The sequence below is a fragment of the Aquarana catesbeiana genome, linkage group LG06 (genome assembly GCF_042186555.1).
Source record: "Aquarana catesbeiana isolate 2022-GZ linkage group LG06, ASM4218655v1, whole genome shotgun sequence".
Taxonomy (NCBI): Eukaryota; Metazoa; Chordata; class Amphibia; order Anura; family Ranidae; genus Aquarana; species Aquarana catesbeiana.
The window spans coordinates 185,653,419-185,677,694 of NC_133329.1; the positions used below are offsets into that span (position 1 = coordinate 185,653,419).

The 24,276-nt window shown below is 44.2% G+C and overlaps 1 long non-coding RNA gene across 1 annotated transcript in view; it reads left to right on the plus strand.

Moving 5' to 3' along the window:
* The first annotated feature begins 422 nt into the window (after nt 1-422).
* LOC141147704 (uncharacterized) overlaps nt 423-24,276 on the plus strand; it is a 121,947-nt gene continuing 98,093 nt past the window's right edge. Inside the window, exon 1 of the long non-coding RNA XR_012245111.1 lies at nt 423-547. This is a non-coding gene — a long non-coding RNA (uncharacterized lncRNA). The remainder of the gene's footprint in view (nt 548-24,276) is intronic.

The window sequence follows — 24,276 nt, forward strand, 5'->3', positions numbered from 1 at the left end:
TATTATGCCATTAGATTAGTACATTTGTAGTTTTTTGATGTTCCATATATTAATCGCTAGTGCAATTACCATTATTTGTGGTGTGCGATGTGGTGTCTACTCTGATGTGTGGCTCTGTCCTGGATTAGGATTATACTTATGCAGATAGGGTTAACACGGCTTACTATAGCTTTTCATTTCCTGCTTTTTCTAAAATATCAAGGCCGGCATACAGCGTCTTTTGCTGTTGTTTTTACATAGCTGGAGCCTAACACTAGGATGCCAGCGATCCCAGGCAAAATGGCCGCTGTTGGAGCCGAACACTAGGATGTCAGTGGTCCCAGGCAAAATGGCCGCTGTGACAGTATAAATAACACATAGAGCGCCCGTCCTATTAGATCCCCCAGATGAAGGCACGTATACCCTGTGCCGAAGATGCGTAGGGGAGGGGCAGGACAGAGCTTTCTACACACAGACAGGCAGAGGATTGTACACCGCACCGCACACCACAGGATTCATCTGTATTGCATACTTTGGATAGGATGGTGCACTGACGCACCCAAGCATTGTGAGTACCCTCCTGGAGGGATTGTTTTTATGGCTTTTCAAATAAATTCCTGGCGGTATTATGCTATGAGTCTCCTTTCTTTCATATATGTCACCATTTGAGCGTGGTACAGATCATCACCAGCAGACCCTGTATGAGCCCTGGAGTGGCTCTAATGCGTGTTTTGACACTGTTTAGCCACTGTGTCACACGCTCTAAGGTGAGCGCATTATCCATTGGGGGTCACTGGAGAGCACTGCAGCATGCCATAACGTGCACATCTCTTAAGAAGAGCATGAGGAATATTTAGCACTTTTTCATAAATACAAGCATGAGGAATGCCTGCTATTTGTTTGGACACTATTTTGCACTTTGATTTATATACTCTTGTGAATGGTTTGGACTGAGATATATTCATTTGTATGAATTGGTTTCGGACACTTTATTTATCAAGTAGCACTTATATATTTTTGATAATTATTTAAAGGATTTTTTTCTTTTCTCTCTCACATTTTTTTTTTTTTTTGCATGTTGCACGTTACCATTTATTCATATATTCAATTGTGGATTTTAGTCACTTTCTTCACAGGCGTTTGACACTGTTTGTAATTTTCAATATTGTATAGATCTATTATATTCTTTGTTCACGTATTTATAGCCTTTAGCGCATGCACATATATTTATTTTATTTTGGCATATACACGATATGGAACGTGGTTATTGTGTGCAGCTGAATTAGGTTCATTGATTCACATTGGAGGCATTAACCCATTTGTGGCTCACAAGATTTTAGCACTATTTTTTGAGCAATATAAACTTATTGGTGAAAACACAAAAGTTCAGGGCAAAGATGTGCACAAAAAATTGGTGGGGACTTGAAAAGTGAAGAGGTGATCCAGTACAGTGCTCCAGAATAATCCACCACAACCCTGTGAAATGGACACTCACCAGAAAAGCTGGCTGCCATTACAGCAGCAAACATGCACTCAGTGTAGATCTACCATCTGTTGTGAGGAAGGCTGTTCAGCAACTCACACCATCCAGATGTAGCTGTAGTAAATAAAGCTCACAGGGAGCCAGATAAAGTCTCCATAGTATAGTATTTATTAGATTTGTATGTTAAAAGCCAAAATAAAATGAATCATAAAAACAAATGACAATGGATGCCACTACTGACCCAGTATCGGACAGTGGTCTGACTTCAGCACTAGTGTCTACTGCTGATGCATTTCATCCAATAGGACATTATCAAGGGGTCCACATCTGGATCGTGCGAGTTGCTGAACAGCCTTCCCCACAACAGATGGCGGATCTACGCTGAATGCGTGTTTGCCGCTTTAACGGCAGCCAGCTTTTTCGGTGAATGTCCATTTCACAGGAGTGCAGTGGATGATTCTGGAGCACTGTACTGGATCACCTCTTCACTTTTCTAGTCACCACCAGTGCACATCTTTGCACTGAACTATGGTGTTTTCACCAATAAGTTTATATTAATAAAATCATGGGGTCCAAGGACTGCGTCCACCTACACTATAGATCCCACCATTGCGCTAAAATGAATTTGTGTAAACAAAATTTTGATAAATTCAATGAAGCTGCCACTTAAATAAACAAATAAGAATAAACATTTATAATTAGAATAAATAATAAATAAATGAATAATAAACATCACCCAGTGATAAGTGATATAAATAAAAAGGAATAAAATGAATAAGAATGAAAGTACAAATAGTTCATTAGGTCCTCAATACAAATTGTGAAAAATCCAGTTTAGTAAGGAGGTGGTAAACAAAATCCTGTTCAATAGGCTCATTCACCACACCATATGTAATTAGTGACACCACTCCCCTTTAGGTGTCAACTCACCAGATAAAATTGTCCTTGCAAAAAGATGTCAACCAACAAAGGGTTAAATGTGTATACCGATCTCCTATCCTCAATGGTGATCCCATAGACAAGCCACATATGTGAAAACAAAAGTGCTCAAATAGTGCAGTATTGTTTGATCAAATTTATTAAAAAGTTAAAAGCCTTCAAACATTGCACTCACATTGTATATAGTATATGCACACATATATCAAAATCTTATGCAGCAGTATTGGACTGGCATATCGCGGTCACAGCGGACCCAATGCATATCTCACCCACACCAAAATCATCACCGCTGGAACATCACCTCTGGTGTAGCGTCTAGTGTCACTCTTGGTTGCCGTACAGCCTCTTCCCTGTACAGGAAAAATCAAACAAAAAATGGCCTAGGGTTCCCCCAGTCTATACCAGGCCCTTATCCAAGCATGCAGCCTGGAGGTCAGGATGGGGGGGGTGAATTAGTGCCCCCCTCCTGAAACATACCAGGCCACATGCCCTTGACATGGGGAGGTTGGGTGCTGTGCCCCCGCCCCAAAGCACCTTGTCCCCATATTGATGGGGACAAGAGCCTCTTTCCAACAACCCTGGCCATTTGCTGTTGGGGTCTGCAGGCGGGGGGCTTATCGGAATCTGGAAGCCCCCTTTAACAAGGGGGCCCCCAGATGCCAGCTCCTCCCCCCTATGGGGATACAATGTACCCCTACCCATTACCAAAAAAAAAGTTTCAAAAAGTAAAAACCACAACAGACAGTTTTTGATAATTCCTTTAGAAAAAAAAAAGTGTCCTGCGATGTCCATCCAACTTAAATCACGCCTCCCGACGGACCCAAAAAATAGAAGAAAAAAAAAAAGAAAAAGGATGCATCCCGGTGACTGCTGTCTGCTCGCTTTGACAGCTCTAACGTATATAGGCAAGGACGGCGCTACTCACTGACGTAACTGGATGATCCTGCCCCCTCTGACATTACAGGACGTTGCATGATGTCAGAAGGGGACGGGGTCACTCAGTTACGTCACCAGGTGGCCCCGCCCATACCTATATAACAGCTGTCAAAGCCAAGAGACAGCAGTCCCTGGGAGGCCTCCAATCAAGGCGGAGCTTTTTACATTAATTCTATTTTTTCAGGTCCATCGGGCAGCGTGATTGAAGATGGATGGACATCTCTGGACGTTTTTTTTTTTTTTTTTTTTATAAAGGATTTGTCAAAAACTGTCTGTTGCGATTTTTACTTTTTGACACTTTTTTGGTGAATTGAAACCCTTACCCATTCACATGGGGGGGGGGGGGTGTGTGATCTGGGGGTCCCCTTGTTAAAGGGGGCTTCCAGATTCCCATAAGCCCCCTGCCCGCAGACCCCGCCAAGGTTGTCAGGAAGATGTCCCCAAGCAGCCTGGTATGGCCCCTTTCCTGGCCTGCCAGAATGCTTGCTCAGATAAAGGTCTGGTATGGATTTTGGGGGGGACCACACGCCTATTTTTTTTTTTCTTAATTCTTACATAGGGTTCCCCTTAACCACTTAATACACTGTGTTATATACTCTGCACTGTATTATATATACTACACTATATACTCTGAACTGTATTATATATACTATACAGACTGCACTATATATTCTGAACTGTATTATATATACTACACTATATACCATGGACTGTATTATATATACACTATATTAACTGTACTATATTTATTTTAGGTACTTATATAGCACAGTCAATTTACGCAGCTCTTTACTAGGGATGAGCCGAACACCCCCTGGTTCGGTTTGCATCAGAACATTCGAACGGACCGAAAGTTTGAGCGAACTTTCGAACCCTGTTAAAGTGTATGGGACTCGAATGTGAGAAATCAAAAGTGCGAATTTTAAAGGCCAATATGCAAGTTATCGTCCTAAAAAGGCAAAGTAGGGGCCTGCCCTATATACTCTACAGAAATTTGGGCCTTAGGTGTTGGTGTTTCCACAACACTGTAAGCTCTCACAATTACTCTTGGTGGACGCAGGAACGGGCCCTTCTGTTAAATATTAGATCAAGAATAGTAATTACATGCCCCGTTGAACAGGGTCAGAAAAATTGGGCCTTTGGTATTGGACGGTGTGGTGGTGTTGCCACAACACTGTAAGGCCTTACAGTTACTCTTGGTGGGCACAGGAATGGGCCCTGCTGTGAAATTGTAAACAGGGGCAGAAAAATTGGGCCTTAGCCACTGGTGGCAGTGCCCAGAACCAAAAATGTTCTTACAAGCTATCAGCATGAACACTGAGGAGGAAGAGGATTGTCACTCAGCATAACAGGATAGTCACTGAGCATCAGCATAGGCTGTCTTGAAGGGATCTCACATTATAAAATTATTCGGTTACATCAGCATCAGGTGCTTGGTAGCTGGTGATCCAAGACTGATTCATTTTTATGAAGATCAGCCGATTGACCGATTCGTAATATAATATATATATACATATATATATATATATATATATATTACACTAACTGCACTATATACACTGTACTGTAAAATATATACTATAACTGCACCGTGTAGTATATATATATATATATATATATATATATATATATATGCATCCCAGGTGTATAATATATATATATATATATATATATATATATATATATATATATATATATATATATATATATATATATATATATATATATATATATATATATATATATATATATATACACATATACACACACACACACACACACTGTATTCAGTTTAGCTAGATCCGTTCCTGTTATTCTTTACAGGCAGGCAGCTGCAGTATTTTCAGTCAGTGTACTGTATCCTGTGCAGTGTGCAACTAAAGCTAACTGCAGACATTTGCTGGTGTTCTCTTTCTAATAATACCTCAGGCAGGCAGCTGCAGTATTTTCAGTCAGTGTACTGTATCCTATATACACACACACATACACACTCAACACCTGGGATGCATATATATATATATACACACACACAATACACTGACTGCAGCTAACTGACTCGCTTGCCTGCTCTATCTAACTCAAATAAAATGACACTGTCTCTCTCTCTCTCAACGCCGTAAAACACTACACAGGGCCGACGTGCAGGCGGCCTTATATAGTGGGGCGTGTACTAAATACCCGAGGCATAATTGGTCAAAGCCACTCTGCCTTTGGCCAATTATGGCTCTCGGTTCTTACCGCGCTGTGATTGGCCAAAGCATGCGGGTCATAGTGCATGCTTGGCCAATCATCAGCCAGCAATGCACTGCGATGCCACAGTGAATTATAGGCCGTGACGCGCCACTCGAATTTGGCATGAATGGCCCATAATGTTCGTAATTCGATGAACGGTCAAACGGCCGATGTTCGAGTCAAGCTTACGTTCGACTCGAACTCGAAACTCATCCCTACTCTTTACATATACATTGTACATTCACATCAGTCCCTACCCTGAAGGAACTTACAACCTAAGGTCCCTAACACACATTCATACATATACTAGGGCAATTTAGACAGGATCTGATTAACCTACCAGCACGTCTTTAGCGCATTGGAGGAAACCCACGCAGGCACAGGGAGAACATGCAAAGTCTAGGCAGATGGTGTTATGGTCAGGATTTGAATCAGCAACCCTTTTTGCTGCTGGGTGAAAGTGCTAACCACTACACCACTGTGTATATATTTTACACTAACTGCACTATATACACTGTACTGTAAAATATATACTATAACTGCACTGTGTAATATATATATATATATATATATATATGTGTGTGTGTGTGTGTGTGTGTGTGTGTGTGTGTGTGTGTGTGTGTGTGTGTGTGTGTGTGTGTACATATATATGAAAGAAAGTGGTGCCTTCTAAGAGTAGTATATTAAAAATTTAATGGATTCAATGCAAAAAGTAACGAATACACTCACAAACAGATGAGAGAGACAGGCATGTATAATGGGTGTCATCTGCACTTATCCAGAGGATGCAGGGCTGGGACCGGTGTGTACCGAGGAGCCGTCCTCGGTAGTGAACGCAGTGGTGGAGTCCAATGCCTTCAGTATCCAGGGGAAGGGATCTGTGAACACCAGAACGTCCTGCTGCGATGTCGTCACTTCTGGATTAAAGTTCAGCGGGAGGGTGCGCGTGTTCGAAGCATGCACTGATGGCTCTGATAGGGTCATATTAGAAGTGGTATATATTATGCTCCCAGTCACATGATAAGCCAGAGATAAACCACGCTGTGCACTAATGGAGATCAGGCTTGTTCAATTAACAAAATTGAAACTAATATAGACAACTATCATCTATGCTAAAGTGAACTGGTGATGAAATGAGACTATGATGGAAAATTGTCAAATGACAGGTGGTGAAAAAACCAAACACATGATAAATGAAGTATAAAGTATAAAAGGTAATGATGGAAAAAAACGGAACACTTAGAATGATAAAATAAGAGAAACAAAGCTATAGTAATTCCATCGATGCATCGATTGATGACAGGAAATGTGTCAGCAGGACATTCCGGTGTTCACAGATCCCTTCCCCTGGATACTGAAGGTATTGGACTCCACCACTGTGTTCACTTCCGAGGACTGCTTCTCGGTACACACCGGTCCCAGCCCTGCATCCTCTGGATAAGTGCGGATGACACCCATTATACATACCTGTCTCTCTCATCTGTTTGTGAGTGTATTCGCTATATTTTACATTGAATCCATTAAATTTTTAATATATTATGCTTAGAAGGCACTGCTTTCTTTCCCTCACTTCATTTCAGATCAACTTCTATCTGCAAGCAGGCAGCCTTCCTTCCTACTAGTTTTTATTGCTTTTATGGACATTGCCAAATAATTTATGTGCTGGTTTATCAGCTGCATCCTCACCCAGAGTGCGCTCAATCCACCTCACTTTGTTTGCAATATCTAAAAATATATATATACTCTCCACTACCCATTCACCAAAAAAAAGTGAAAAAGTAAAAGCTACAAAAGACAGTTTTTGACAATTCCTTTATAAAAAAAAAAAAAAAAGTGTCGCACGATGTCCATCTATCTTCAATCACGCCGCCCGATGGACCCGAAAAATAGAGAAAAAAAGCTCCACCTCAATGGTAGGCGTCCCGCCGCTGCTGCCTTTTTTTCCTTTAGAAATGTTTTTTTGCGGCGGGACTGTAAAACACATCAGACAGATACGCCACTTTACAGGCAGACTAAGGGGACCCCCCAGGCAGGATATTTAAAGGATTATTTCATTTTTATTGTTTCACTTTAAGCATTCTCAAAATCACTGCCCTTGAAAAAAATGTCAATTTTAAAAACTTTTTTTTTGCATTGATACATGCCCCTAGGGCATTACCTGGGACCCCATACACTTTTTAGGGCAATAACTTGCATATAAGCCTTTAAAATTAGCACTTTTGATTTTTCATGTTTTGTCCCATAGAGTTTAATAGGGTTTGCACGTTCGCATGGATTTCAATGTGTTTTTTTTTTTTTTTGAAGCACGTGATTAGAGCTGGAGTCCTAAGACTCCCTGGCCAATTGGGTCTTAGGACCCGCTTCTTGATTGGCTGGGAGGAGAGGCAGGAAGACATTAGCAAATAATAATTTGCTAATTTCACACAAGTGGGTGGGCTCTGGGCACAGAGTACTGCGTCCCCAAGCCCACCCACTTGTGTGAAATTAGCAAATTATTATTTGCTAATGTCTTCCTGCCTTTCTTCCCAGCCAATCAAGAAGCGGGTCCTAAGACCCGATTGGCCAGGGAGTCTTAGGACTCCCGGGCAATCAGGTCTCAGGACCCGCTTACTGTTCAGCCAGGAGGAGGAGCAACCCTGGCCGCAACAACCTCTTCCAGGAGCCCTACCCCGGATTCAGCAGTGCACCAACACCACCACCTTTTCTTCCTCCCCGCACCTCTACCGCAACATAAAGTAAAGCCATGGATCGTGCCGGGGGGCGGGAGTATGGTTGCCACCTGTCCAGGATTGGCTTCCCAACAGGGTTGCTGGCTGCAGTTGTCTAAGCCGAGAGTGTCTGTTACACTCTCTTTCACACTGCCCAAAGTCAGCATTACCACACCTCTCCCCCCCCACACTCACAGATGGGAGAGGAGAGAGGGCTTGATCTGCTTCTTTTCCTCCCACCCCTACCCCTCTGTGTCTGTCCACACTCCAATTCCTGGCGCTGTGCCTCAAAAAAGGAAAGTGAGGGTGGGAAATTTGAAGCTCAGCAGCCACAGATTTATCTGGATGAGAGGTGCCAAGGGGTGAGTGAGCTCACCATCCATCCCTTTCTATGACTGAAGTCTTTCTTCTCCCCCTTCTCTCTCCTGCCTCTGAGTAAGTACATTAAGGTAAATCAGGGTTCTCAGTTCCCAGTTCCCCTTTACACCAGAGGCCACAGTGTCACCTCTTACATCAGAGTCCTCTCCGTACATCAGAGTTCTTAGTGTTCCTCCCTAAATCAGGGTTCTCAGAGTATCCCTTATGTCAGGGTCCCTGGAGTTCTCCCTTACATCAGAGTCTGCAGAGTCCCCCCTTACAGTGTAAGGGAACTCTGCAAGTTCAGATGTAAAAGGATAACTCTGTGGATTCAGATAAAAAGGGGAACTCTGTGGACTCTGATGTAAGGGAGAACTCCGGGGACTCTGACAGAAGGGATGCTCTGGGAAGCCTAATTTAAGGGGGAACACTGAGAACTCTGATGTAAATGGGGGCTCTTGTGATAAACTTCATATAATTAGAAATGTATTTAATCGCAAATATATATATTTTATACTGTAAAAAAATTGCTCTGCGCCCCTAAACTGTTCAGGTTTGACTTGAAGAAAAGGTGGCAACCATAGGCAGAACTAGGGCGAGTAGATCGCTGCCTTCCCGATCAATCGATCGAGTGCCAAGGAGGGAGGTTTGAGTGAATAGCTGCTTTCCTGATCAAATAAGAAAGCGTGAGGAGGCCAAGTTTGTTTTTCTACCCACCCTAAATATTGAGCACCAGCTGCCACTGTGATGCACATAGGGCCTCGGGTGCATACTGCTCTAAACGTTTGAACTGCTAGGTGCCCCAGCCAGCCCCATCCAGCTGTAGCACATATCAGCCCCTCATAGAGTTTGACAGTCTGCCAGCATTAAGGCTAACCGTCAAAGCCCTATGAAGTAGACATGTTCAGACTGTCTAATCTGTGCCTGGACACACAAATCTCTATTTTTCTTTTTCTAAATGCAGGTGAACTGAACACACCTGAATGCAGGTAACTGCACAGTGTGCATTATACCATTTAAAATACCCTGTTTCCCCGAAAATAAGACCTAGCGTGATTGTCAGTGATGGCTGCAATATAAGCCCTACCCCCCAAATAAGCCCTAGTTAAAGTCCTTGTAGGTCTTCTTTTCAGGGTAGGGCTTATTTTCGGGGAAACAGGGTAGGCCTTATTTGGGGGGCAGGGCTTATATTGCAGCCATCACCGACAATCACGCTAGGTCTTATTTTCGGGGAAACAGGGTAGTTACATGAATTCAGAAATGTCCTTTTAATGCATATAATTGTGTGTCTATGTGAATGAGGCCCAACATGCTATTATAAGATGATACGTCTGTCATTGTACATCAAACACATATGTGATATAATGTATTATTCCTTGCGTACCAATGTCCCCAGATCAACACATACATGCCCTGTTTTTTTTAAAAAGGTGCTTCTATTCTACTATATTTGCACAGGCTCCACTCTGCTTCTCTGCAAAAACTTCAAAGTGTTCATACCCCTCGTGTCCTGCCTAAACAGCGAGATGGGCCAGAGGTTAGAAGTGCACCTACAGTGGGCGCTCTGGCTCATTCAAGCTACACCCATGCGCAGCATGCTCTTTCTACTCTATTATCGTGTACACACGACCAGACTTTTCGGCATCAAAAGGGCTGACGGTCTTTCAAACGGACTTTTGACGGAGTTCCGTTGAATCGGACTTGTCTACACATGATCACAACAAAGTCCGATGGATTTGACCGTGATGACGTACGACCAGGCTAGAAGAAGGAAGTTCATAGCCAGTAGCCAATAGCTGCCCTTGCGTCGTTGTTTGTCCGTCGAACTAGCATACAGACGAACGGATTTTTCGACCAGACTCGAGTCTGTCGGAAAGATTTGAAACATGTTCTATTTCTAAAGTCCATCTGATTTTTAGACAGCAAAGGTCCGATGAAGCCCACACACGATCGAATTGTCTGGCGGATTTGTTCTGTTGGACCTTTGCTGTCGAAAAGTCCGGTCGTGTGTACACGGCATTAACAACAGGTGTTGCACTACTACAGCTGCTGCTGCTAGAAGAAGATACACTGCGCTTGCATGCAGTTTGAATGTGCCAGAATGCCTACTAAGGGCACACTTCTAGCCTCTGGCCCTTCCTGCCTTAACAGCAGGGGGTCAGCTACCTGAGTATTTTTTTAGGACATGCATTGCCTGAGTAGGGATGAGCTTCAAGTTCGGTCAAACTCATGTTCGATTCGAACATTGGCTGTTCGCCAGTTCGCCGAACAGCGATCAATTTGGGGTGTTCGTGGCAAATTCGAAAGCCGGGGGACACCCTGTAAAAGTCTATGGGAGAAATCAAAAGTGCTAATTTTAAAGGCTTATATGCATGGTATTGTCATAAAAAGTGTTTGGGGATCTGGGTCCTGCCCCAGGGGACAAGGATCAATGCAAAAAAAGTTTTAAAAACGGCCGTTTTTTCGGGAGCAGTGATTTTAATAATGCTTAATAATGCTTAAAGTGAAACAATAAAAGTGTAATATCCCTTTAAATTTTGTACCTGGGGGGTGTCTATAGTATGCCTGTAAAGGGGCTCATGTTTCCCGTGTTTAGAACAGTCTGACAGCAAAATGTCATTTAAAACTACTCGCGGCTATAATGAATTGCCGGTCTGACAAGACACATAAAAGTTCATTGATAAAAACGGCATGGGAATTCCACACAGGGGAACCCAGAACCAAATTTTTTTTTTTAAATGACGTGGGGGTGCCCCTAAATTCCATACCAGGCTCTTCAGGTCTGATATGGATATTAAGGGGAACCCTGGCCAAAATTTTAAAAAAAAATTGCGTGGGGTCCCCCTCAAAATCTATACCAGACCCTTCAGGTCTGGTATGGATTTTAAGGGGAACCCCGTGCCAAAATAAAAAAAAATGGTGTGGGGTCCCCCCAAAAATCCATACCAGACCCTTATTCGAGCACGCAACCTGGAAGGCCGCAGGAAAAGAGGGGGGGACGAGAGAGTGCCCCCCCCTCCTGAACCGTACCAGGCCACATGCCCTCAACATTGGGAGGGTGCTTTGGGATAGCCCCCCAAAATACCTTGTCCCCATGTTGATGGGGATAAGGGCCTCATCCCCACAACCCTTTCCTGGTGGTTGTGGGGGTCTGCGGGCGGGGGGGCTTATCGGAATCTGGAAGCCCCCTTTAACAAGGGGACCCCCAGATCCCGGCCCTCCCCCCTGTGTGAAATGGTAAGGGGGTACTACCCCTACTATTTCACAAAAAAACTGTCAAAAATGTTAAAAATGACAAGAGACAGTTTTTGACAATTCCTTTATTTAAATGCGTCTTCTTTCTTCTATCTTCTTTCTTCTGTCTTCTTTCTTCTATCTTCTATGTTCCTTTGGTTTCTTCCTCCATCTTCTTCTTCTTCTGGTTCTTCTGGTTCTTCTGGTTCTTCCTCCGGTGTTCTTATCCGGCATCTTCCTCCGCGGCATTGGCGTCTTCTTTCCTTCTTCTCCTCAGGCCGCTCCGCATCCATGATGGCATGGAGGGAGGCTCCCGCTGTGTGACGTTTCTCCTCTTCTGACGGTTCTTAAATAACGAGGGGGCAAGGGCCACCCGGTGACTGCGCCCCCCTCTGATGCACGGGGACTTGACGGGGACTTATCTGTGGCATTCCCTGTGACTTCAGAGGGGGCGGGGTCACCCGTTACATAACCCTGCCCCCTTCTGACATCACGGGGAATGCCATAGGTAAGTCCCCGTCAAGTCCCCGTGCGTCAGAGGGGGCGGGGTCACTGGGTGGCCTCGTCCCCCCATTATTTAAGAACCATCAGAAGAGGAGAAGCGTCACACAGCGGGAGCCTCCCTCCATGCCATCATGGATGCGGAGCGGCCCAAGGAGAAGAAGGAAAGAAGATGCCGACGCCGCGGAGGAAGATGCCGGAGGAGAACACCGGAGGAAGAACCAGAAGAACCAGAAGAAGAAGAAGATGGAGAAAGAAACCGAAGGAAGATAGAAGATAGAAGAAAGAAGACAGAAGATAGAAGAAAGAAGATAGAAGAAAGAAGAAGCATTTAAATAAAGGAATTGTCAAAAACTGTCTCTTGTCATTTTTAACATTTTTGACAGTATTTTTGTGAAATGGTAGGGGTACTTTGGTACCCCCTTACCATTTCACACAGGGGGGAGGGCCAGGATCTGGGGGTCCCCTTGTTAAAGGGGGCTTCCAGATTCCGATAAGCCCCCCGCCCGCAGACCCCCACAACCACCGGGCAAGGGTTGTGCGGATGAGGCCCTTGTCCCCATCAACATGGGACAAGGTGTTTTGGGGGGCTACCCCCAATGTCTTTCGTCCCCCCTCTTTTCCTGTGGCCTGCCAGGTTGTGTGCTCGGATAAGGGTCTGGTATGGATTTTTGGGGGGACCCCATGCCATTTTTTAAAAAAATTTTGGCACGGGGTTCCCCTTAAAATCCATACCAGACCTGAAGGGTCTTTTATAGATTTTGAGGGGGACCCCACGCCATTTTTAAAAAAATTTTGGCCGGGGTTCCCCTTAATATTCATACCAGACCCTGGAATTTAGGGGGACCCCCTATGTCATTTTTTTTTAAATTTTGATTCGGGGTTTCCCTGTGGGGAATTGCCGTTTTTATCAATGAACTTTTATGTGTATTGTCAGACCGGCAATTCATTAATAGCCGCGAGTAGTTTTAAATGACTTTTTTTCTTTTGAAATGTCATTTTGCTGTTCTAAACACGGGAAACATGCGCCCCTTTAAAGGCATACTATAGACACCCCCAGGTATGAAATTTAAAGGAATATTACACTTTTATTGTTTTACTTTAAGCATTATTAAAATCACTGCTCCCAAAAAAATGGCCGTTTTTAAAACTTTTTTTTGCATTGATCCATGTCCCCTGGGGCAGGACCCGGGTCCCCAAACACTTTTTATGACAATAACTTGCATATAAGCCTTTAAAATTAGCACTTTTGATTATTCATGTTCGTGTCCCATAGACTTTAACAGTGTTCGCGTGTTCGAACAAATTTTTTGCCTGTTCGCAAGTTCTGGTGCGAACCGAACAGGGGGGTGTTCGGCTCATCCCTATGCCTGAGTGAAAAAGGAGCACCTTTTAAAAAAGCTGAGCTGTGTAATAAGCTGGGGTGCAGGCAGGCAATGCATAGCCTAAAGAAATAGAAAGGAAAAGGAGAACCTTTTTAAAATGCTGAGCAGTGTAACAAGTAGGGATGGGCGAACGGTTCAGCCAAACTTTCGCTGTTCGGACGTTCGATGAACAGGTCGTTCGACCATTTGTTCACCCCCCCGAACCGACCACAATGCATTGCAGCGCTGAACAGTGCATTGTGTTTTTGATACATGATTTTTAATCATTTTTCTAATAAATTACATTTTATGACATATGATTTTCTTTTTGTTCGCCCATAAAGTCCCACTGTACCGGGGGGGGGTACTTGTGTTTCCTTTCAAGGGTTCGTATACAACAAACAGTGCATTGCAAGCCCTGATTGTCTGCAGCAGTGAAAGCTTCAGCTAATCAGGGCACAGAGCACTGTCAGAGTCATGATTGGACAATGTCATCATGACTTTATCCAATCATGGCTCAGTATAAAAGTATTATTTCAATGGCAGCCATTTTCAGTGTGATTTCAGCGTGGAGAGAGATAGAACAGGGCTCAGTTCAGTGCTATTAGTTAGTTAGTGTGCTATACTGTGGTATTTTGCTTCAATTGTCAGTGTAGAATATTAGTTTAGTATCAGTTTGGGGATAGTGTGAGTGTAGTGAGGAGGACCATCATTCAGCTTTGCATAGTATGCAGCTAGAGTAGGGACAGCTCAGATAGTTTCACTGTAGTATAGTGAGAACGTGTCATTCATACATACATTAGTGTAGAGTAGGGACAGCTCAGATAGTTTCAGTGTAGTGTAGTGAGACCGTGTCAGTAATCTTTACATTAGTGTGTAGCTAAAGTAGGGACAGTTTAGATAGCGTCAGTGTAGTGACGGTTGAACACGTCTATTTGATTGCGTTACTGCCACTTTAATGCCATATAGTTCTGTGTGCATTACTGCCAGTTTAACATCATATAGATTTGTGTGTTACTGCCAGTTTAACGCCATATAGTTCTGTGTGCATTACTGCCAATTTAACGCTATATGGTTCTGTGTGCTTTACTACCAGTTTAATGCCATATAGTTTTGTGTGCGCTACTGCCAGTTTAACACCATAATGTTCTGTGCATCACTGTATGGATGGCGCATTATATTGCAGTATATTATAGTGTATCTGTGGAGTGTGTCTGTGTAGTGTGAGTACTCTAGTTAAAGTGCACCAAACACCCTTTTACATTGATTAAAGTGCATCTATGTACAGATTTCTACTTCTTCTTTACATTTTCTTATAAGCACCGCCCCCTCCCTCCCAATAATTTCTGGGAGGACAACAAGGAGAGGCAGACATTCCCTTGGCACTGTAAGGGGGCCAGCAACAAATGTGTTCATAGGCAAAGGTGGACGTGGTGGTCAGTCCTCAGGCAAGTCATCATTTCTTCTGTTTAGTGAGTTTGCCCATGCTATCCAGCCACAGCATACAGAGGAGGTGGTGGACTGGCTTACTAAACCTTCCTCATCCTCCTCATCCTCTGTCACGCAATCAGAGACAAGTGTGCAGTCCCCTGAAGTTGCCAGAGTGGATAAACCTGCCTCCTTGTCCACATCTATTCCTGCCATAGCCCCAACAACAGCCATTGAGGAGTCAGCTGAGTTATTTGACCACAGTGTCAGCCACTTGATCCTTGATGATGCCCAGCCATTACTGGATTCAGATGTTGGTTCTGAGGTTGAGGATAACAGGAACATGAGCCTAGAGAGAGGGAGGAACACTGGTAGACAAATTGGCATTCGTGTTCCCCAAGCCGCAGCGTATTGCCAAGTTGTCTCTAGTGGTAATGATGAAGATGGAGGAGATGATGATGATGAGGTCACTGATGTGACTTGGGTGCCAGATAGAGCAGAGGAGGAAACTGAAGGTGAGGAGGCCCAAGGAGGCCGACATCAAGAAAGAGTAGAGAGCAGCTACCCTGTTCCATCACATTCTGCAGCTGTTATCTCTCAGCCCACTCCCCAAAGCTCAGCTGTCTGGGCCTTTTCAGCACATCTGCAGCAGATTGCACTGTTGCTATCTGCAAACTGTGTCTCAGGCACATCAAACGTGCCAAAAAAAATCAACCATATGGGTACCACATGCTTAACAAGGAATTTAACATCCAACCACTCAGCCCATTGGCAAGAACACCTAAAAACCACACAAAAGGGGCTCAAATCTGTCCCTCCTCCTCCTTACTCACTTCAGTCTGCCCCTGCTATACTGAGTCATTACCTCTCAGCAGCCTCCACTGACAGGGAAAAAGCTATAGCACAGGGTGTCCCAGGTCCTAGCAGCACACCACCAGCTGTAGACTGAAAAAAAAAAAAAAAAAAAAAGGCCCTGTGACCCACATGCCCAGCGTCTAAATGCAAGCTTTTCAAAGCTGTTGGCTCTCCAACTTCTGCCTTTCAGCCTGGAGGATTCTGCCTCCTTCTGTGAATTTGCACAATGTGCTGTACCACAATGGCAAGCTCCCATTTGCTACTACTTTTCACGTAAGGCCGTTCCATCTCTCTACCATCACGTGGAAGGGAATGTTCTAGCATTGTTGGGCAAGGCAGTCAGCTGTAAAATCCACCTTGCTGACACGTGGTCCAGCAAGCATGGGCAAGGACGATATATTTCGTTCACAGCACACTGGGTAACACTGCTTGCAACTCGAAAGGATGCAGGATAGGGCTTGGTGCTGCAGCTTGTTGTGCCATACAGCTGGTGGTAATGATGCCAGACCTGTGAGCTCTACCCTTTCCTCCTCCTCCACCACCTCCATGCCCTCCTCTGCAGAATTGTCCTATGAACATCAGGTATGCCCTAAGCATTCAAAGGGCTATTCCCAGAGTCAGGCTAAAAGGTGCCATGCAGTGCTTCAGCTGGTGTGTTTAGGGGACAAGAACCACACCGGAGCAGAGATGCTTGCAGCTCTGCAGGGACAGGCCCAGAGGTGGTTCACACCACACCAGCTGGAGCCAGGAATGGTGGTGTGCGATAATGGCTCAAACCTCCTGTCCGCCCTTAGACAGGGAATGTTGACACATGTGCCATGCGTGGCACATGTCCTCAATTTGGTGATGCAGCGTTTCCTAAATACGTACCCAGGGTTGCAAGATGTGCTAAAGCTGGCCGGAAGAGTTTGTAGCCATTTCAGGCGGTCATGCACAGCCAGTGCTCAGTTGGCTAAAATTCAGTGGGAAGTCCACCTACCTGTAAACCGCCTGATTTGTGACATGCCCACCAGGTGGATGAAGACATGCGTCAATCTGTAAGCGATGGCTTTCCAACCGCAGGACCCTTGGGAATAGTACGTGGCTGGGAGGAGGAAGTTCCAGATGCTGTCATCCTGAGTGACCCAGAGGAGTCTGCTTCTCAAGCCTCAGCAAATTTGAGGCGCATTGGCAACCTACCTGGCATAAAGGAGAAGGATGATTACTGGTTGGTAACCCCTTGACCATCGTTATAAGGGGAAGGTCTCAGAATGCATCTCGTCCCCACAGAGAGTGCAGAAGATAAAATCTCTTGAGAACACGTTAAAGAGGATTTTATTGAACGTTTTTCCTGACTCCAGTAGGTTAAAGTGTCATGGAAAATGTTGTTTTTAGTCTTCTGTTGGTCAAGAGAGGAGCATTGGAGAAGACATCCACCTAAGTGAGGCATTTCAGAATTTTTTTAGTCCTCACCGCTCAGGGCTGTCAGCTTCCAATCATTTCATCTCGAAGAATGTTTTTGGTATAGGTTTCATGGGCACAATTAACACCCAAAGACCAATTTTTCTGTACCTGTTTGACAGGTGCACATCATTGCAATTTTTTACAGCAAGGCCAATTCTTGCTTTCATCAAGATTACCGCTATAGGGTTACGGTGGGAAGGCGCCACCGACAACCAAAGACCAATTTTTACGCACCTTACTTCTATACAAAGTCAAAGTGACACAAGAATGTATCCAAAAAATCTCTAATCTTGTTCCCAGTGCACTACATTGTGGCCTCATCATAAACACTGGCTCCCCAGCTGTTGCTGACCAAAATAAAGGCAGCTTGCAGGGAAAAAGTCATTTTTTGGCTTTATAAATGCAATTATTGGACCCCACAGGCACCATATTGGGAGGAATTTTTAATTTTTAGGCTTTCACTTTAAAAATAAAAAAAAATCACTGCTCATTTAAAAATAACGTTTTTCACAAACTTTTTTTATTGATACATGTCCCCCAGGGCAGGACCCGGACCGCTATAACCATTGTATGCCCAATTACTTGCCTTCAAAATGTCCACTTTTGATTTTTCACTTTCAGGTTTTATTGACTTTAATGGGGTTCGTTATTCGGGTCCGAACTTTCGCAGTGTTCGGAAGTTCTGGTGCGAACCGAACAGGGGTCCGTTTGGCCAATCCCTAGTAACAAGCTGGGGATGGGGAAATGCATTGGGGTTTTGTTGGAAATGTATAGGAAAGGGAAACTAACCCTTTAATTATGTTTACTGTAAATCGCAGGGTGAATCTAATTTTTACTATTGTACACATTTTCTGCAAGGGGTTACAGGTGGGTGACAACGGCAACATCAGTCTTTCTTGGCACATATTCACTACTAATGTCTCAAGACTAGTTTGCCTTAATATATGTGGCTTACATTTCAATCTAGGTCATTTTTGCCAGATTGCAGAATATATGAATATAACAAGCAGAAATCTTTGTTTTTTACATTACTGTGAATATAATCTTCAGAATGTGCCTTTCAAAGACCAATAATACAGAAAGATTTGAGCAAGTGCATGAATATTTTATAGAGACCTAAATTCACTAGAGGGAGATATCAGACATTTTCAGTTTTATCTCATACTATAAAAGATGGGGTTTTCACTGTTTCGACAAAATAAAATAGGAGCAGTGTTGCATTATTTATGGTGCCTTTTCTTCTACCATAAAAAAAGTTTAATTTGCTGTATGTATAATGTATGCACGCTGCATACATTATTTGAGGGCCAGTTCACACAGATGCAGTTACGTGCACTTTTTTTCTGCACTAAAAATGCATGCACAGTGTTTTCCATGTACTCCAATGGCTCTAGTTCACACCAATGCAGTTAGTTCCAGTCAGTTACAGATTAGTTTCTGCACGGGAAACTGACCGAAACCCAAACAGAAAAAAAAGTAGCACGTGCTGTATTTTTTCTGCACAAAACTATACTAGAACCTAGCAAATTGTATCAAAAACGCACTGGAACTGCTTGTGGTGTGCACTGTAGTCAAAAACTGATCCAGAACGTATCCAGAGTAGGGATGAGCTTCGAGTTCGAGTCAAACCCATGTTCGACTCGAACATCGCCTGTTTGACCGTTCGTCGAATTGCGAACGATATGGGACGTTTGCTCCAAATTCGAGTGGCGTGTCACGGCCCATAATTCACTGCAGCATCACAGTGCATTGCTGGCTGATGATTGGCCAAGCATGCACTATGACCCGCATGCTTGGCCAATCACAGCGCCGTGTGCCAGGGTGGCTTTGCCCAATTATGGCTCAGGGGGTTTAGTACACGCCCCACATTATATAAGGCCAACTGCGTGGCAGCCTTGTGTAGTGTGTTGCGGCGGCGGAGAGAGATAGATAGACAGAGAGACAGTGTCATTTGATTTAAGATAGATCGAGTAGGCAGGTCGAGTCAGTTAGCTGCACTTACAGTGTATTGTGTATATATATATATGCATCCCAGGTGTATATATATATATATATATATATATATATATATATATATATATATATATATATATATATATACTGTATTCAGTTTAGCTAGATCCATTCCTGTTATTCTCTTCCTAATATACTGACAGGCAGGCAGATGTTTTACAGTATTTACAGTTAGTGTACTGTGTACCCTGCACAGTTGCACCTACAGTATAGCTACCTGAAGACAAGTGCTTGTGTTCTTCTTCTGATCCTATTAATAGCACAGGCAGGCTCTTGAAGTATTTACAGTTAGTGTACTGTGTACCCTGCACAATTGCACCTATAGCTACCTGAAGACAAGTGCTTGTGTTCTTCTTCTGATCCTATTAATAGCCCAGACAGGCTCTTGAACTATTTACAGTTAGTATACTGTGTAACCTGCACAGTTGCACCTACAGTATAACTACCTAAAGACAAGTGCTTGTGTGCTTCTTCTGATCCTATTAATAGCACAGGCAAGCTCTTGAAGTATTTACAGTTAGTGTACTGTGTACCCTGCACAATTGCACCTATAGCTACCTGAAGACAAGTGCTTGTGTTCTTCTTCTGATCCTATTAATAGCACAGGCAGGCTCTTGAAGTATTTACAGTTAGTGCACTGTGTACCCTGCACAGTTGCACCTATAGTATAGCTACCTGAAGACAAGTGCTTGTGTTCTTCTTCTGATCCTATTAATAGCACAGGCAGGCTCTTGAAGTATTTACAGTTAGTGTACTGTGTACCCTGCACAGTTGCACCTATAGCTACCTGAATACAAGTGCTTGTGTGCTTCTTCTGATCCTTTTAATAGCACAGGCAAGCTCTTGAAGTATTTACAGTTAGTGTACTGTGTACCCTGCACAATTGCACCTATAGCTACCTGAAGACAAGTGCTTGTGTTCTTCTTCTGATCCTATTAATAGCACAGGCAGGCTCTTGAAGTATTTACAGTTAGTATACTGTGTACCCTGCACAGTTGCACCTACAGTATAGCTACCTGAAGAGAAGTGCTTGTGTTCTTCTTCTGATCCTATTAATAGCACAGGCAGGCTCTTGAAGTATTTACAGTTAGTGTACCCTGCACAGTTGCACCTATAGCTACCTGAAGACAAGTGCTTGTGTGCTTCTTCTGATCCTATTAATAGCACAGACAGGCTCTTGAACTATTTACAGTTAGTGTACTGTGTACCCTGCACAGTTGCACCTACAGTATAGCTACCTGAAGACAAGTGCTTGTGTGCTCCTTCTGATCCTATTAATTGCACAGGCAGGCTCTTGAAGTATTTACAGTTAGTGCACTGTGTACCCTGCACAGTTGCACCTATAGTATAGCTACCTGAAGACAAGTGCTTGTGTTCTTCTTCTGATCCTATTAATAGCACAGGCAGGCTCTTGAAGTATTTACAGTTAGTGTACTGTGTACCCTGCACAGTTTCACCTATAGCTACCTGAAGACAAGTGCTTGTGTTCTTCTTCTGATCCTATTAATAGCACAGGCAGGCTCTTGAAGTATTTACAGTTAGTATTCTGTGTACCCTGCGCAGTTGCACCTACAGTATAGCTACCTGAAGAGAAGTGCTTGTGTTCTTCTTCTGATCCTATTAATAGCACAGGCAGGCTCTTGAAGTATTTACAGTTAGTGTACTGTGTACCCTGCACAGTTGCACCTATAGCTACCTGAAGACAAGTGCTTGTGTGCTTCTTCTGATCCTATTAATAGCCCAGACAGGCTCTTGAACTATTTACAGTTAGTGTACTGTGTACCCTGCACAGTTGCACCTACAGTATAGCTACCTGAAGACAAGTGCTTGTGTGCTCCTTCTGATCCTATTAATTGCACAGGCAGGCTCTTGAAGTATTTACAGTTAGTGTACTGTGTACCCTGCACAGTTGCACCTATAGCTACCTGAATACAAGTGCTTGTGTGCTTCTTCTGATCCTTTTAATAGCACAGGCAGGCTCTTGAAGTATTTACAGTTAGTGTACTGTGTACCCTGCACAGTTGCACCTATAGCTACCTGAAGACAAGTGCTTGTGTGCTTCTTCTGATCCTATTAATAGCACAGGCAGGCTCTTGAAGTATTTACAGTTAGTATACTGTGTAACCTGCACAGTTGCACCTACAGTATAACTACCTAAAGACAAGTGCTTGTGTGCTTCTTCTGATCCTATTAATAGCACAGGCAGGCTCTTGAAGTATTTACAATTAGTGTACTGTGTACCCTGCACAGTTGTACCTATAGCTACCTGAAGACAAGTGCTGGTGTGCACATCTCACTGCAGTGCAGGCCATTAGTATGTCTAGAAGGCCAACAAGGAGAGGCAGACAATCACAAGCCAATAAAAGAGGGCAAGCAGGCTCTGTGTCTAGAGGCAACAGTGCTGGTCATGGACACGGTGCATCCTCATCAGCACGTGGCCGTGGGACACGCTTGGCCTTTTTTTGGCAGCTGGCCGTGTTGAGCCGCAACATGCGGAAGACTCGGTAGAGTGGATGACCGTCCTCATACTCCTTATCCTCTCTCACCTAGGCTCAGGGTACATTGCAAAGCAGCTGCCAACGCGGCCTCTTCCCTCGGCTCAATGGCATCAGTCACTCCTTCCCTAGCCCCACCATGTCCTCCTGAGGAGTCCCCTGAACTGTTTGACCACAGTGTTGGTTACATGCTCCAGGAGGATGCCCAGCGTTTTGAAAGCTCCGATGATGGTACTCAGCTAGAGGAAGGCAGTAACGTGAGCCCAGACAGAGGGGGTGCCCAAGAAGGACAGCAATCTGGCAGTCATGTTCCCCCAGCTGCAGCATACTGCCAGGTTTGCTCCAGTGATGAGTAGGGAGGGGATGATGAGGTCACTGACTCCACGTGGGTGCCTGATAGGAGAGAGGAGGAGGAGGAGGCACATCACAAACGAGGCAGGATGCCCTCCAGGGGCCAGCTTAAGGGCAGCACACCAACTGCATCACACCACAGAGCTCCGCATGTGCAGGGCGCTGCTGTCTCTGTGTGTTATTCCAAAAGTTCTTTGGTGTGGGCCTTTTTTGAGACGAGTGCATCAGATCCCACTGCTGCTATTTGCAACATATCTCAAGCGTATCTCGCGTGGCCAAAACATCACCCGCTTGGGCACCACATGCTTGACCAGACATATGTTGACCTGCCATGCAGTTCATTGGCAAGCGTACCTAAAAGACCCACACCAAAGAACAAAGAGGACCTCTCCTTGCTCCTCATCAGCTGGGATCTCCAACCCCAATATACCTTCAGCCCTCTCTGAGACCTGCACTGGGAGGAATGAAGGTGTAGAATTAGGTGTGTCACAGCCAAGTACTTGGGGGCAATCTGCTATCGGTACACCAACGTCAGATTGTACAAGGAAAATTTCCCTGCCCCAGCTGCTGTACCGCCGAAAGAAGTTCGCTCCCAGCCATCCACATGCCCAGCGGTTAAATGCTAGCTTGTATAAATTGCTAGCACTTCAACTGCTGCCTTTTCAGTTGGTAGACTCTGCCCCCTTCTGTGAGTTTGTGGAATGTGCGGTTCCTCAGTGGCAGGTTCCCAAACACCATTTTTTCTCATGGAAGGTGATTCCGTCTCTCTACCAGCAAGGAGGCAATGTCTTGGCCTCGCTGGACAGGGCGGTCAGCAGTAAGGTGTATATTACCACTGACTCATGGTCCAGCAGGCATGGACAGGGACGTTGCCTATCTTTCATGGCGCATTGGGTGACTTTTCCGGCAGCTGAGAAGGATGCAGGACAATGTGCAGTAGTGTTGGAGGTTGTTCCGCCACCACGCCTCCAAAATGCTACTACTGGTGATTCTGACACACCTCTCTCCTCCACCCAACTTACAGCATCCAACTTACAAACGACTCCTACTTGCAAACGGAAGGAGACAACTCTCCTGTAAGAGTTAATATGGGAAAAACATGTCTCTTCTCCACTGATGCTTTATCAACAATCCTTGTTTCACTAAAAACCCCAAATTGTCAAAAAACATTTGTCATTGGGACAGAAAGTGAGGTGAAATCTTCTGAAGAGGTGCACAGACAGCAAAACAAATGTTACAGGGGTGATAACCCTTCCCTATGTTTTCCAAAAAGCTTAAAAATAGATTTTTTGGCTGGAGCTAGACTTTAAAAATGTACCAGTTCAAAATTACAAACAGATTCTACTTAACAACAAACCTACAGTTGCTGTCTTGTTTGCACCGCCTGTATACTGCTGTTCAGATTATATAGGGCCTGGGGGCCCCACGCCTTTCCTTTTTTTAATTTGGGTGCGGGGTTCTCCTTAATATCCATACAAGACCCAAAGGGCCTGGTAATGGACTGGGGGGTACCCATGGCGTTTGTCTCACTGATTTTCATCCATATTGCCAGGACCCGACATTACATTAAAGCTGCAAGCAGTTTTAAATGACTTTTATTCCTTTAAAAATGTCATTTTGTGCAGGGACTGTTCTCAGCACGGGAAACACGAGCCACTTTACAGGCATACTATAGACACCCCCCAGGTACGATATTTAAAGGAATATTTCACTTTTTTTTTTCACTTTAAGCATCATTAAAATCACTGCTCCTGAAAAAACGTCTGTTTTTAAAACTTTTTTTTGCATTGATACATGTCCCCTAGGGCAGGACCCGAGTCCCCAAACCCTTTTTAGGACAATACCATGCAAATTAGTCTTTAAAATTAGCACTTTTGATTTTGAACGTTCGAGTCCCATAGACTTCAATGGGATTCTAAAGTTTCCGCAAATTTTCGGTCCGTTCGCAGGTTCTGGTG